The following is a 12,215-nucleotide window of genomic DNA, read 5'->3' as shown; positions in this document are numbered from 1 at the left end:
GATGCCTTAGTTCTTCCAGATATAAAATGAGGACACCGTTTGTCTGAACAGTGTTTGGAAGACATAAATGCTAATTTATACCTACCAGATACTGAGCAATGGTGCCGAATTGATGACACACGTGCCACAATAGGCTGTGTCCCTGAAAGCTCTACTGAACCAAGAGAAAGATGGATGTGTGGTGATAACAGCCCAAAACGTGGGGATTCTCCGTGGAGTCGACCATGATGTTGGCCAAAGCCCTTCTTTGCCACTTAAAAATGGAAGATTTTGGTAGGCTGGATCTTGTGGTCAACTAGTTCTCTGCTTTTCACAAATGGTTATTAAACCACAGCCTGACACCAAAAGAGGAAAAAAAATTTTTTGCCTCAACGGCTTAATAGCAGAGAGAATCCTTGAAACGAAAGTAATGCATGCTAGAGTTGAGGTAAGATATCACAAGAGGGCCAACAGCCAACTAATTGCTGTAGTAGAGCACAAATGCTACCGCCTAATTAATACACTTCTATGTGAAACAGAATGAAGGTGTTTATTTCTATTTGCAGGATGCCAAACTCAGAGGCCTTCCCATTTACAGTAAAACAGAGGAAGTCAGTACTACCGCCTGCAGCAGGGGAGAGAAGAAGCAGTGCTCATGTCAAGAGACACCACCCAAAGCTGCAGCTGTAGCTCAGGGGTGGAGCTATGACCTTGCATGAGTGAGACCCTGGGTTCCATACCCACACTCAGAGAGAGACATCACCCCAGACTACCTTCTTGAGGGTGTCAGTCTGAACCCAAGCCTCTCACTAAGCACCAATTTCCATAACCAGGAAGTGAGACTGACAAAAACTGGCAGAAAAAACAGGATGACCGGTAAAGTAGAAGCCTTTGCTAATCATTTCACATCCCTACACATTTATTTCTAAATCACTTTTTGCACTTTATTTAAGACAGCCCTACTAGTCAATCTCAAGTCTACCACTCCTTTAAAAATAAATAAATGGGGACCAGGGAGTAAGCAGGAAGGGTGCCTGCCAAGGATGCTTGGACAGGACCTGGGTTGGACCCCAACACTAACACTGATCAAATGCCCAAGGGTTTCTCTCCCAGGGAAGCAGACATCACCAGAAGTGATGATAGACCCCCCCAACCTCACCTTCATTTCCCTACTGACATGCCCCCATAAGGGATGGATCAATGATTGGAGGAGGCCCTGATCTCAATGGTCCCCTCTACCATGCCCAACCAGCCCACTCGGAAAAGGGGCCTCACTCATTCCAAACCCTTCCCCTCAGTCCTTGCTGGGGCACAGAACGCTGGACTGGGAGTCAGCGGCCACCAGGTCTGTGCACCTGCTTGGCCCCGAGCATGGCATTTCCCACCCACACCTTAGCTTCCCTGTCTCCGAAATGAAAGGATTGAGGGAGATCACGTGAAAAACCTCCTTCCTGCTCTCAATTTCTAAATTCCATTATTCTTCCATATAAATGTGCCTGGCTGAAACAGCAGCGACACACTGCTCCACATTCTGTGGCCATCGCTTCAGTAATCTGTGTAATTTTAGAAAAGTACGATCTACCCAAAAACTGAAAATCAGGCTGCTGTCCCCACCCCCCTCTCCACCCCACCCCTGAACCTGACGGTGGATTTTTCTCTCCGGCCTTTCATTCAATCCCACAATCCCCCCGGAAAAAAAACCTTGTCTACCCATCCCAGTTCCTAAACTCAAAACTACCTTTCATTTTTCTTTCCCAAACAAAACGAAACAAAATAACAACAAAAAATAAGCTCAAAATCCGGCCTGGGGAAGGTGTCACAGCACTTTTTCAGCAATCCGAGATTCCGCCTCGGCCCCACCCTCTCCCGGGGCTCCGCTCCCACCGAAGGAAACGAGCCGACCGTTCACTCTTCCTCCCCGGCACAGCGCGCCGGGGGAGCGCGCGGCTGGTCGGCTCGGGTCCCGGGGGCCCAACCTCCAGCCCTGGGAGCCCACAGGGGTCGGCGGCACCTGCGGGCGGAGAAGGAAGGAAGGACAGAAGGGAGGAAAGGAAGGAAAGAAGGGGCGCACGGCTCGCCTCCGGCCGCAGAGCGCACCCCGGCGCCGGGGAGGTGTCCCCGGCGGTGCCCGGCCCCTTACCGGCAGCTCCGCGGGCCGGACAGAGCACCGAGGCCGGCGGGCCGGCGGCGGGCAGGCGGCGGGCTCTGCTGACTCAGGCGCGGCGGCGGCGGCGGCGGCGGTGGCGGTGGCGAGCGCCCAGGAGCGCACCCGAGCGAGCGCAGCGCCGCGCTCCCCGCGCCTGTTGGCGGCCCGCGCCCGCGCGCACAGCCCGCAGTCCCCGCGGGGGCGCCCGGCCTCCCGCTTCCGCCGCCGGCCGGCCCGCCGCGCCCCGCCCCGCCCACCGGCCTTGCGGAGTAGGGCTCGGCCACCACCCTGCCCCGAAAGAGGAAGCACCGCCATCGCCCGGACCATGCCGCCGAAGGTGTGCGAACCACATCCTTCGGAATCGCCGCTTGAACGCCGTCTCTGCTTTACTGAATGGCTGGTTGGGGAGGGCATTAGGGGATACGTGATGAGCAAGAACGGCAGGCTGTTGATAGTGACATCTTTCGCAACCTCTATATTTTAGTAAGACATCTAAGGGCGTAGCTTCGAGACCTGCCAAAGGACCTAAGTCAGTAAAGCATTTCCCAAATGCTGTCTTGGGCTGGGTCTCATCCACCTGTTTGCACGGAAGCAAAGCACAAGAGAGAGCTTACTAAAATGACAAAAAAATGAATGTAGCCAATGTTTTATTTCCAAGCTTGAATATCCCCGATAGACACAAGTCCAGTTTGTTATTCAATACTTGCTGCGGATAACCATGTGGGGCCATTCTAGGCCCACTTGAATATTACACGTTGGTATTCCACACCTTGATTTCGTAGCAAGGGGTCTAAAAATATATTTTTTTTAAAATCTTGGATACTAGATTTGTGTCTCTGAATCCTAAATCACTAGTATTTAATTTTCCTAAAATTGCACCAAAGTCATAATGCTTACGTGCAATGAATGTAACTATCATAACAAAAAGTAAAATAAAATTTAAAATAATAAAATTCTTCCAGTTCTTGCCCCTATACTTCCCAAAATATTGATTGCAAAACAAAATGCAGCATATGTCTGAGTTCCTGAGATTTCCTCAAGCATAAAACTTTCACGAAGTTACAGTAAGCCACAACTTCACATCTGTGTGCAGAGTAGCAAACAGTCCTGGTGAGACCACAGGTTATATAAGTATCTGTTAGAATTATGGCCCTGACAGAAAGGAGAAATAGGGGAGAAAATTCAGAATATAAAGACTGCCTATGATCCAATCCAGCAGTGTAGCAACTGGGTCATTTTTCTGACTTAAGAATTATACTTTGCAGACTCAATCCAGGGGACTGATGCGACAACCACTATTTTTAGGTAGTGTCATTTTTGTTTTGCTATCAGTGGAGGTAGATAAAATCTTGGCTCTAATGTAGAATCACCATGAAAACTGGTTCTTAAAAAAAATATATATATATATATTTCTTATTCTATGAACATTTTAACCCTGAAAAGACTGAGAATTAAGTATGCAATATTTATAAGATTTAAGTCTATAGTATGAAAATTTCATTGCAAGGAATCTGGGAATATTTGAAGTTCTATGTGTATGCAACTTTTACGAGAATTTAGGCTATTGGAATAACCATTTGCTATTAAGAGTTTATAACTTTAATAAATCTAATATTATAAAAATATCTTTAAATAGTGTTTTCTGTGCAAAAAAATTACTTCTAAAGGCACCAAAAACCTTCACATTAACAATTACTATTAAAAAAAGCCCCACAATTATTATCATTTCTGTCTCTATATAATAGCCTCATTCTGGGCAAAGACAGAATTTTATGACTATGTCTTATGTAACACATTCTCAGTTCTTTGTATTTAGGACTGTAACAGGAGCATTGAAGAAATCACTTACTTATATTTGTGATGTATCTGTGATGATAAGCTCACACACACCGCTGATAGCCAACCCAAATCCTGCTTAGACAGTAATTTCTACGGTCAGGATAACTAGATTTAAATCCTGTGTCACGGTCCCACTTCAAAATCATAGAAAAATAACAAGCATTTTGAGCCTCACTTCCCCATCTGAAAAAGTGGGATGTAATATTGTTTTTTGGGGGTTTTTTGTTTGTTTTGTTTTGTTTTTAAATTTTATTTAAGGAGAAAAAAAAGCAGAGAAAGGGTACAAGTTATACAGATTTACAGAAAAAAATAAACAGTAGGAAATCACTAGTTAATGGATTACATATTGTCATCTTAGAAATAATTGTTCAAGTCACAAAGTTAAAGCTTGTAAAGTGGACATTCCAACAGTGAGACTGCAAACAGTTCTGTTCAATGATCCAATAAAACTCAATGATATCATTTTCTATCTTATACACTTTGTTGGGAGCCACCACATTGCCGAGCCGCCGCATATAGCGACCATGCGGCCTGTGGTAAAGAGTAAAGCCTGAGTTAGATTACCCCTCCCATCGAGCACGTTAGTTTCCTGCTTACCGCGTAAACAACCCGCTCAATAATATGTTAGCCAATCAGCTTGCCTTGCTTACTTTAATATGATTGGACACTGTATCCGTATATATACTGGTGCCACCCCTGGGGGGAAGTAGAAGCCCGGAAGGAGCCGCGGAGAGCGGACCGGTAGAGGCTTCGGAGCGAAGCCCGGAAGGAGCCGCGGAGAGCGGACCGGTAGAGGCTTCGGAGCGAAGCACGGAAGGAGCCGCGGGGAGCGGACCAGAGGAGGCTTCGGCTGGGAGCGATCCCAGGGCAGGCTGTACGGAGAGAAAATAAAAGAAAAGGTTGTCCACTGCCAGACTTTGTCGTGTCCTTCCTGCCGGCCGGGAGCGACATCGACAACACTTAAACATACATGCAGTTATATCATTTAGAGCACTTTCTTTTCCTCTCTTTTGTACAATGACTATTACACATTTTGGGTTTTGTTACTCCCACAGTTCTTATTACTTTTTTGGAAGGGAGTACAACCAAATGTGACATAACAGAACAGAGTCAATCAAATCAAAAGAGTGGACATAATAGATAATGTAAAAGCATAATACAAGGTGATCAATAATGGTTACCATAATGCCTCCCGCTATCTCTAATAGAATTGCCTATATCATCAGTTATAATAAAATTGAACAAAACAGTAAAGAACAAAACCAACAAAACCAAAACATTGGAGACATTGTAGGTCTTCAAAAGTAGATAAAAGTCATCGAGAATGGGCGTCATAATGAATTTCACTATCTTCACAGCTGTTGCCTAAACTTTCGAACCTGGTACTATCAAGCAAAGCAGAATAGGGGGACATCAGTCAAAAACAAGATGGTGAGAGTAATACAGGGCTTTAAATCAAGATAATGGAAAGTGAAAGTGGATTGCTATAATAATCCTGCTATTTTTATTTATTTTTCCCTTAATTAAAAGGATAAAAATAAAAAAGTAAATAATAGAGTGGAGGTTGAGATAAAAGAGGGCATAACAGCAAAACAGCACAGATCAAAACGTAACCATTTAAGCAGAATAGTGTTTCACCACAAGATAATCCTGACATAAAAGTAGTTACCATATTGTCTCTTTTCTTGAAATCCTTGAGTACAACTTCGTATATTGTAGCATTAAATATATCAAAACAATGTAAAACCATTTAAGAGAATAACAGCATTACAGGGTATTTAGAATCAACTAACAGAAAATGAACAATGGTTTCTGTATAATCTCCTTGTCTTTAAAAGTTTTTGGTTATACTATCGTACATAATAAAATCCAATAAGATACGACCTGTTTAGACCAATGGAGACAGAAGAACAAAAGTTTGATGAGACTTTAAAACAAGATGATACTAAATCAGTATTACCTATTAAGATGTCATTTTCTCCAAAATAGCTGTTCCTATCATCCAATCTTCTCTGCCTCATTTCTGTTGAGCTCTTTTTCTGTCATTAGTTGTCAGTTTGTCTTCTTCATTTTGTTCTCTGCTCCATTCATTGTGGCCTCCCCGCCACTATTTCTGGATTCTTTGTATTTTTCTTTTTTAGAATATCCTGCAATACTCTCTGAAGAGTTGAACTGGTGGTTGCAAATTCCCCCAGTTCCTCTTTATCCTGGAAGCACCTTGTTTTTCCATCAATTTCCAGGGACAGTTGTGCAGGATATCTCAATCTTGGCTGGAGATTATTATCTTTCAAAGCTTGAATTATTTCCCCCCACGCTCTTCGTGATTTGTGGTTTGTGCAGAGAAATCTGCTGTAATTCTGATGGGTGCTCCCTTGTAAGTGGTCTGTTTCTTGTCTCTGACAGCTTTTAATATTCTGTTCTTGTATTGAATTTCTGGAATTTTTATTATTATATGCCTGGGTGTTGCTCTGTTTGGGTTGTAGGGGGCTGGGGTCCTGTATGCCTCATACATCTGAGTATCTTTACCTTTTGCTAAATTAGGAAAATTCTCCTGGATTATTTCTGTGAGTAGCTTTTGTAGTTCATTTGTTTGTGTCCCTACTTCTTCTTTTATGTTCTTAATTCTTAAGTTATGGATCCTCTTATCATCTTCTTGTCTTTGTATTATTGCTGTTTGTTTCTTTGTTACTTTTAAGAAGTTTTTCATTTCATTCTCCCATATTACAAATCTGCCCTCCAGTTCAGATAGTCTGTCCTTAGTTTCTTTCAAGCTGTTATGCCAGTTTTCGATAGACTTTTTAGTTTCCTGGTAGTCCCTTTGAACCTGCTTCACGTATTCTATGCTTTCTCTATTTTCTCCATCAAACAATTCTCCCCTCTTTTTCTGTTCTTCCATTCCACCATCTGTTTTTTCTTGGGTGGTGCTTAGCATTTCTCTAACTATTCTGCTTACTTCTAGCTTCAGGTCATTGATAACTTCATTCCTGAACTGATCTATGAGGCTCTCTAGATGGCGCTTTATGTCTATTGGTGCGGTGTCCGCTATTACCTGTTTCTCAGGATTGGGGGCCGAGGAGCCTTTCTTGTTGCTGCCTCTTCCCATATTCTTTGTTCCTTATATATGCAAGCTTATATAGGAGGCCCAGCTTCCCTGCCTGTCAGCCACAGCCTGATCGAATTGCACCGGCTAGGTGTTCCCGCCCACCGCAGCACACCAGGAAGTTGCAGATCAGGCAGCCTATGTGGGGCCCGGCCCTCCAGGTCACCCTCAGGCTCTGGGGTCTGGGTTGTGCTAGCCCAGTGGGTCTCAGCCAGCAGTGTCACGTAGGCTAGGCACTTCTCACCAATCCCGCTTGAGAGGGGGATACGTGGCTGAAGTCGCCACAGCGCCCTGCTCCCGCAAGTCTGCCCAGTCCCAGAATGTCCTCTGCTGGAGTCAAACTGTGGTAGAGTGTCAGTTTCTCTCACTTACCTCACCACAAGTCAGTGCACGGCTCCCAGCCCGTACTATAGAGCTTCCGCACGTCTCTCTCCTTGCTGAGCCGATGTAGATGCAGCCGCCGCGCGGCAGGAAACCCAAATCCAGGCTTCCAATGGCGGGGGCTCCAGCCTCCACACTGAGGCTTTTCTGTTCCTGTTCTAGCACCAGGACTGCATTCCAAGTTGGTTTCTCTCAGCCCAGGTCGTTCCTGGGTCAGCAGAGCATATCTCCACCTGCTTATGACTCTTACTCTGCACCATTCCTGAATTATGAGCCGAGTTTTTCAGAGAGCCTCCGTAGCTGCTGTTATCTGTCCGCCATGTTCTCCTGGAAGTCTCTGGGATGTAATATTGTAAGTTTCACAGTATGCCTATGGCATTAAATGAAATAACCCAGGTAAGGCTATTAGACTTGTTCTGGGTACACAGTTAAATACTTACCAATGTTTTTGGTTTTGGGGTTTTTTTTTTTTTTGGGTAGCAGGGATTAAACTGTGCTTGCCAGGCAGGTGCTTATGACCCTGAACTAAACGCCCAGCCCATACTTACCAAGTTTTAATTGTTATTATAACTTGATCCTTTAATTTTTCCTGTTTCCTAGCCAAGTATACTGAGACATATTAAGGAAAATTACCTCCCTCTCCTGCTTCTCACTGTGGTGTTCTTCTGTCTCTTGGGAAAACTGAAGAATCCACAAAACTGTATAGAAGTTGCCTGGACTCCATATTCAGAAATTGTAATTAGCTGATACTCATTAAAAAGCCTACACTTTTCTTTCTTTCTTTGGACAGCATCTTGCTATGTTGTCCACACTGCCACACTGGCCTCAGGTTGGAAAACTCTTGCTTCACTTTCCTGAGTAGCTGGGATTATAAGCATGTACCATGATGCTTGGCTCCTAAAAATACTGTACCTTTAAATGTATATTAAATGCCCTGCTTTTTTGAAAAGCACTTATCATGGAAAATATGTATGTATAATACATGAAAGATGGTTTTTATCTTTCATCAAGCAACCCAATAATGCAATGTGAGGGAAATTTAAAACAAATGACAAATACCTGGATTTTGGTTTCTGAACTTCCAATCGTAATCCATCTTTTGAGCATAAAAGAGCCGGGCGTGGTGGCTCACGCCTGTAATCCCAGCATTCAGGAGGCTGAGGCAGGAGGATCGCTGCAAGTTCGAGACCAGCGTAGGCTACAACATAAGCTCAAGCCCAGCCTGAACTGCACAGCAAGAACCTGTCTCAAAAAGACAAAAAAAAGAAAAGAATGAAAAAAAGCATAAAAGCATTCAGACAAAGGTCAATAATCACAGTCTAGTACAGTTCTTCAAAATGGTTATTCAATGCACCCTTCCCTTTAAAAAGATGATAAAAAAAACCAGTTTGCCCATTTGTAAGATAAAGGGACTTAGATTTATTAATCCATTTAATGCTCATCTTCCTTACTTTTGCTAGTAGAATATTGTTCTCCAGTTAACACTGAAAACCTGCTACTTTTGCATTACCTTTGGGCGCCTCCCCTGATCCACTCAGGTACCAATCCCATTCATGATCTTGATTTGGGCCAGATTAAGATGGGATTCAACCTGTTTTTCATTGTCCAGCCAACACACTCCATGTTCCCAGAATCTCACTATTTCCACAGTGGTCTAAATTAGTGGTTTCCAAGTGTAATTTGCAAGAAAACCCTTTCTCCCAGGAAGATGGCAGAGAGGTAAGCAGTAGCAGGTCAACCTCTCTGAGATTCAGAATCCAGACACCAGAATACAACTTGGGGAAGAAAAGAAGGAGGGAAGTGGACACCCAGAACCCAAAAAGGATCTGAAAGGAGAACTAGAAATAAAGGAAAGTGAAGAGAGAGACTTCAAGCAGGAGGCTGCAAACTGTGCTTTCTCCCTGACTCCCAGCTTGTGATGTGACAAAGGAAGTTCAAATCTACAGGGACAAAGTGTGTGCGGGTGACTCCAGAGTTGTTAGAGAAAAGAAACAAATCGTCTATAAAGGAAAGTCCATTAGAATTACAGCAGACTTCTCAACACAAACTCTCAAGTCAAGGAGAGTTGGCATGAAGTATATCAACTCCTCAAAGAAAACAATCTCCAACTCAGATTGATGTACCACAATGGGGAGACAACTCGGTGGCACAGCACCTGCCTGGCAAGTACAAGGTCCTGAGTTTGAGTCTTGACAGAAAAAATTGCAAACAGATTGATGAACCATGCAAAATTATCTTTCAAAATCAGCGAGGAAATAAGATACTCTCATGATAAAGAGGAAATAAGATACTCTCATGATAAAGAGGACATGAAGAAATTCATGACTCCAAAAAGTTCTGAATGATATTGTAGAAAAACCCAACAATAGAAAAACAGCATAACAAGTATAATACATACCTGTTATAACCATTAATGTAAATGGTCTTAATTCTCTAATCAAAAAATTGGCAAAATGGGTGAAGAAACAAGATGCAACAATGTACTATGTATGAGAAACACACTTAACTCAAAAAGAAATTCATAGTATGAAAGTCAGAGGATGGAAAATAAGTGAGAAAAAACCAACAGCAGCTATTCTATGTGCAACAAAGTGTATTTCAAGCCAAGACTGAGCAGAAGAGACAAAGAAGGACACTAGATACTGGTTAAGGGAAAAATCCAAGAGGAAGATACAATAATCATAAATATATATGTGTCAAATACCAGCATATGCAATACATAATACAAACATTAATGGACATGAAAAAAAATCACATAAGCATTAATACAATTGTAATGGGGGCCCTCAATACCCAGTCACAAACAGATCAACTAGACAAAAAAATCAACAAAGAAATATGAGCATTGAACTAAACCATTGAACAAATGGACTTAGTAAACATCTATGGTGTTCCACGATAGAATACACACACATTCTTCTCAGTTGCACAAGGAACTTTATCAAAAATAGAACACATACTAGCTCTTAGAACATGCTTAAGCAAATGCAAAGGATTTAAAATTAAGCCATGCACATTGCCATAATATAGTGCAATGAAATCGGAAATCAGTGGCAAAAGAAACCACAAAAACTCCTTCCTGAACAACCAATGAGTCACAGATGAAATTAAAAATGAAATTAGTTTCTACAATTAAACAACAATGCCAATGCAACATCCTGGAACTCATGGAACACAATGAAAGCAGTCCTACCAGGGAAATTTGTAGCACTGAATTCCCATATCAGAAAGACAGAGCTGTAAGTCAGCAGCATAAGTGACCATCTGGCAAGCACAGGTCTTGAGTTCAATTGCTGGTATTAAAAAAAAAAAAAAAGAAAGAAAGAAAGAAAAGAAAAGAAAAACAGAGCAAGCTAAAATAAACAACCTTATGTTGAGCCTCAAGATTCCAGAAAAAGCACAGCAAGTTAAACCCAAAGCACATACAAAGGAGGCAATTATAAAGATCAGAGCAGAAATAAATACTATGAAGATTAGGAAAACAATACAAAGAACCAATGAATTGAAGAGTTAGTTCTTTAAGAGATTAAATAAAATTGACAAATCCTTAGCTAACTTTATCAAAAAAAGAAAACATTCAAATCCATGCAATTAGGAATGAAAAGGATAAAATCAAAACAGATCCTGCTGAAATGCAAAAAATCATCGATATCTACTTTGAGAACCTGTATTCTAGTAAGATGGAAAACACAGAAGAAATAGACAGATTCCTTGATTCATATTGAATTACCAAAGCTGAATCAAAGAAGATATAAAAAGTCTAGCAGTGGGTATGGTGGCTCATGCCTGTAATCCCAGCACTTGGGAGGCTGAGGCAGGAGGATTGCTGAGAGTTCAAGGCCAATTTGGGCTACAAAGTGAGTTCAAGGCCAGTATTAACTGCATAGTGAAACTCTATCTCAAAAAGATCAAAGAAGAAGAGGAGGAAGAGAAGGAGAAGAAAGCGGAGAAGAAAAAGAAGGAATAAAAATTCTAAATAACCCAAAATCGGTCAGTGAAATTGAAGATTTAATTTAAAAACTACCAACAAAGAAAACTCAGGTCCTAATGGATTCACTGCTGAATTCTACAATAAATTTAGAGGAGATCTAATGCCACAACTTCTCAAACTCTGTAATGAATTTGAAAGGAAGCCACCCTCCCAAATTCATTCCTGGAAGCAAGTGTTACCCTGATGCCAAAACCAGAGAAAAATTCAATCAAAAAGAAAACTACAGGCCATCCTCCCTAATAAACATAGATGCAAAAATCCTCAGTTAAGATACCAGCTAATAGAACGCAGCAAATCATCAAGAAGATTATATACTATGACCAAGGAATGTAGGAATGGTTCAAAATATGCAAATCAAGAAATGTAATATACTACATTAACAGGACCAAGGGAAAAAATATGACTATCTCAACAGGCACATAAAAAGCATTTGATAAATTCTAACACCTATTTGTGATAAAAACGCTAAAAAAATTCAAATGAAGATCTTTATCTCATTCTAATAAAAAGCCATTTATGACACATTAACAACCAACATCAGACTAAAAGGTCAAAACTGAAAGCTTTCTCTCTAAAATCAGAAACAAGACAAGGATATCCACTATCACTACTATTACTCCGTATAATTCTGGAAATATTAGCCAGAGCAATTAGACCAGAGAAAGAAAATGAATAAGAATAAGAAAGAAAGAAGTTGAATTATCATTTTTTGTAATAACATGATACTCTAAATAGAAAACCCCAAAACTCTACCAAAAGACTTCTAGATTGAATAACCA

General features: G+C 41.7%; 1 protein-coding gene across 2 annotated transcripts in view; it reads right to left on the bottom strand.

Annotated features, from left to right (window-relative positions):
- Window positions 1-2,253, bottom strand: part of Snx10 (sorting nexin 10) — a 66,015-nt gene extending 63,762 nt beyond the window's left edge. Inside the window, exon 1 of one of the 2 annotated variants that reach the window (XM_063239667.1) lies at window positions 2,120-2,253. The gene's annotated coding sequence lies outside the window, so the exon portion shown is untranslated. The remainder of the gene's footprint in view (window positions 1-2,119) is intronic. The other variant, XM_063239663.1, reaches the window with a different exon arrangement.
- Window positions 2,254-12,215: the final 9,962 nt, after the last annotated feature.

Source organism: Cavia porcellus, unplaced genomic scaffold (assembly GCF_034190915.1).
Source record: "Cavia porcellus strain 051 isolate PalLab524CR breed Dunkin Hartley unplaced genomic scaffold, mCavPor4.1 scaffold_2, whole genome shotgun sequence".
In the NCBI taxonomy this organism is placed as follows: Eukaryota; Metazoa; Chordata; class Mammalia; order Rodentia; family Caviidae; genus Cavia; species Cavia porcellus.
Note: the sequence above shows the minus strand (reverse complement) of the source record. Positions and strands in the feature narration are given on the sequence as shown.